This window comes from Mandrillus leucophaeus, unplaced genomic scaffold (genome assembly GCF_000951045.1).
Source record: "Mandrillus leucophaeus isolate KB7577 unplaced genomic scaffold, Mleu.le_1.0 Scaffold366, whole genome shotgun sequence".
NCBI classification, from domain to species: Eukaryota; Metazoa; Chordata; class Mammalia; order Primates; family Cercopithecidae; genus Mandrillus; species Mandrillus leucophaeus.
Genome location: NW_012103876.1, coordinates 133,717 through 138,005, shown reverse-complemented (window position 1 = coordinate 138,005; position 4,289 = coordinate 133,717).

Genomic DNA, 4,289 nt, shown 5'->3' with positions numbered 1-4,289 from the left:
TGTGTGTGTGTGTGTGTTTGTGTGTGTGTGTGTGTGTGTGTTTGTTTGTGTGTGTGTGTTTGTGTGTGTGTGTGTGTGTGTGTGTGTAGTCTTTTTACTCTTTACAAAGGAGTATCTTCTGTAAGCATTTTGTGCTAGAATATACTACAGTGAGAGCATTTGTTTTAGCACAGCATATGATTTTTAAAATTAAAATGCACAGACAGGGTGGCAGGGTTGGTGGGGATGTTCGAATGACCAAGTCTTATTAGGGGACAACAATGACATGCTCCAGGAAGCTGTGCACATTTAATGTGGAGTCGTTCTGTCTGGATGGCACGGAGGGTCCCGGGGGGAGGGGCAGGCTCACTTGTGTCATCAGACCTCCTGCTCCTCCCAGGACCCAGGGGCATGGGACTCTGCCTGTTGATCCTCAAGATCCCCCATCCCTCTGCCTCTGTTTCAGCATGTGGGTGACCAGCGCCCTGGAGGTGCCCATGTGAGTGGCTGGGTTCAGTCCTCCTGCAGAGCATTTATAGACACTCTCTTTGGACAGACAACAGTGTGATATCTCACAAAGTACTTCATGATTGTACTTTCCCATGGTCTGAGGAGTGAAGAAAGTAGGAGCTTCATCCCTGTCACTGATGCGGCCATGACCTTTGGGGGACCAGGTGGCAGGGCCAAAAGGAGCTCCCGTGGCCTGTTTAGCATCACAGACATGTAGGGCGGGAGGTGCTGAATCTGGCACTGGGAAGAGGGGATGGTGAACCAAGGAATGTACCACCAAGGGGAGATTCTTGCCGTGGTCCCCAGAATGTGGTGCAGCTGAGCAGTGCAAGAACCAAGCCAACATCCTATCTGCTTGACCTGTCTTGAGAAGCCCTTGTATTTAGAAAGTGGACACAGCTTCTGCCTCCGTGGCTTCCCTCTGTTGGAGAAGAGGCCCTCGATGGGTGAGGTTTATTGTCCTCAAGTCTGTAGGAGAAAATACATAAGTCGCCCTATACCTTTCAGCTTAAATGACAAAATTTTCTTCATAACAAAATTTATGAGATATTTCATTGGACTTTGCTTGTCTAGGGCATGTGAATCCACTGTAAGCATTTGTAATTCACTTAGAGTCACAAAAATTAAATATATCAAAATTACTTTTGTGGGATGAAAGAAAAGGAGATTAACCTGGATATAGTGACATGAAAATAGATGTCAAATGTGATTAATTTATTATTTCTACGGTGATTGCCAAATAGTGGTATTCTAATTTCATCATTCCTTCTATATTTACTAACTACAATCAGACCCATCTATATTTGAACCCTGGCTCTGCCCCTTGAGCCATGCAATCTTGGGGTAGTGACAGGAAAGAAAGGAATGTTCATCCCTGAGCTTTATATCCAGAGAAAATCTTCTTCTTCTTCCCTTTCTGTTTCCGTTCTCTCTTCTTGGACTGCTTGTCATTTCCTTCCCTCTGCTCCTGGCCATGGAGGAGTTGGCATTGGTTGCTGTGTTCCCTTGGTAGTGGGGTTGGAGCACCCTAGGAGGCAGGGCAGTGAGGGAAACAGTGGGCAGAGCAGGTGTGTGTTAGTGGTGCATCTGCCAGCATCCAAGGATTCCCAATAGTGAGGGAGTGGGATGGGGGGCAGAGAGCCCCATGGAGGCATGTTGGTCGCAAACCAGCAAGCACCCGAGTATGTGGGGGTATTGGCAGAACGTGAGATGCAGGCAGACAACACACACGGTGTGGATATGAGATTGGTTTTTCTCAGCACATAAGGTGCACAGAGCTAAATATATTGAGGTGAATGAGAGCCAGTTTCTCACTGTTAAAAGAGGCGTTAACAAATATGGGAAAGGAACACTCTATAAAGAATTCCAGGGGGTGGATCAGAATTAGAGACATTGTGAAAACCTTGTGGTTATATATATACATAGACACACACACACACACACACAGAGTGAAATATAGAAACATATAGTATAGATGTTTGTATGTAGGAAATACATAAGTGTATTGGCTATGTCTACTGAGACGGCCCAGTGACTCACCGGTAGGAATGATCATGGGTAATACTGGATCTTGAATTCTGCATAGCACGCTCTGGGAGAAGGAATCACATATCTTGATGAAATTGCTGATAATAACATGGCACATGGAATGGTAAATGAAGAGCCTAGGACGCCTTGTGTAAAAATATGAGAGCTTTAGAAGTCTCCCACCTCCCAAATCTGGCAAAGAAGCATGAAATAAATGATTGTAACAAAATGCAGCTTATTGGATAACATACTGATTGAGGAATTTTTCTGATATGAAGATAGATAGATGATAGATAGATGGTAGATAGATAAATGGATAGATAGATGATTGACAGGTAATAGAGATAGATAGATAGATAGATAGATAGATAGATAGATAGATAGATAGATAGATAGATAGATAGACAGACAGGTAATAGAGGAGAAGGGAATACTCTTCTTTAGAATAGATGGCAACTACAAAAAGCCCAGAGCTGCTGTTAGGCAATGATCAGTGTTAGTTGGTTGAGAAAGGAGTTGTACAAAGAGGCTGGTTAGTGAAGGAACTGACCAGCTGGTTAGATGAGGAACAGCTTATGCACAGTGTGTTAGAATAACTCCCTACAAAATACTATTCAGAATAAAGTTCCCATTATAAATTGAAGGTGAGTGGGTCTGGCAGATGCCGCCCCACCAGGCCATGAATGGTGACATCACTGGGGCCGGGACAGGTGGCAAATGTGGGTCCTGGAGGGAGGCACCGAGCAGAGCGCAGCGTGGTTCCTTTCTTCTTCCTGCCAGGACAGCATAACCGAACCTGGTGGTGAGGGAGCCTCCGAGGTCCCAGAAAGGCTCATTCTGAGGAATGCAGAATATTGGGAATGAGAGAGGCAACAGGTGAAGAAGAGTTTGAGACTGGAAAATAAAGGAAAAGGCAGAGCCTATGAATGCAGCACAAGCTCCAGGGTGGGGACCCTGGACCAAAAGGGAAGAAGAATTTGTCAGGTAGGAGGAAACATTTAAAGGGTGCCTGCGGACTGGACAGTAACGTATCAACATTTGTGTTTTACTTAGTTGGTAGTAAGATCGTGCAGAGGGATTTTGAGCACGCGGAAAACACAATTCATCAGTGGTGACAGCCTGTCTGCCCGTAACTTTCATGCATTTCAGAAAAACAACAAGATGGCATAACAGAGAAAAGAGGTTACAGAGAAAATGAGTTAGTTTTGACAGGTGAACAAATTGGGTAAGGGACAAATATCCACCTATTTGAAATTATTTTGCGTCACTTATTTTAAAAATTAAAAATGATCAGTTGGCATTTGCTAGGGGCTGAATTTGTCCCCTAAATATCACATGTTGACACTTAATTGCCCATGAGATATTACTGAGAGGTGATTTGGGGGGTGATTAAATCATAATGGTGGAGTTCTCAGCGGGGAGAGACCTGTCCTATTAAAATGGCCTGAGGGGGTGGGTTCCTTGCCTTTCTGCCCTTCCAACCTTCTGCCCAGGGAAGAGGCACCTAGAGGACCCTCCCCAGACACTGAATGCTGGCCCTTGATCTTGAACTTCAAAGCCTACAGAACTGTGAGAAATAAATTTCTGATAATTAGAAATTAGTATCAGCTATTTTGTTAGAGCAGAATTAACAAAGTATGAGAACATTATATATATTTTTATTTTTATTTATTTATTTATTTACTCGAGACAATGTCTCACTCTGTCACCCAGGCTGGAGTACGTTGGTGCGATCTTGGCTCACTGCAACCTCTGTCTCCCAGGTTCAAGTGAATCTCCTGCCCTCAGCCTCCCGAGGATCTGGGAATACAGGTGTATGCCACCACGCCGGGCTAATTTTTGTATTTTTAGTAGAGACAGGGTTTCACCATGTTGGCCAGGCTGGTCTTGAACTCCTGACCTCAAGTGACCTGCCCGCCTTGGCCTCCAAAGTGCTGGTATTACAGGCATAAGCCCCTGTGCCTGGCCTATTTTTGATTTTTAAAATGAGGTTAGATATTAATAAATATGTTTGAATTATTTTCCTAAATACAGTGGAATGATCTGCATTTTATCTCCACACAGATTTAATTAAGGTTTTAGTTTTATCACATTTCATTAACGTTTCTTTTTTTTGTCTTTGAGATGGACTTTTGCTCTTGTTGCCCAGGCTGGAGTCCAATGGTGTGATCTTGGCTTACTGCAACCTCCGCCTCCCAGGTTCAAGTGATTCTCCTGCCTCAGCCTCCCAAGTAGCTGGGATTACAGGTGCCCGCCACCATGCCTGGCTAATT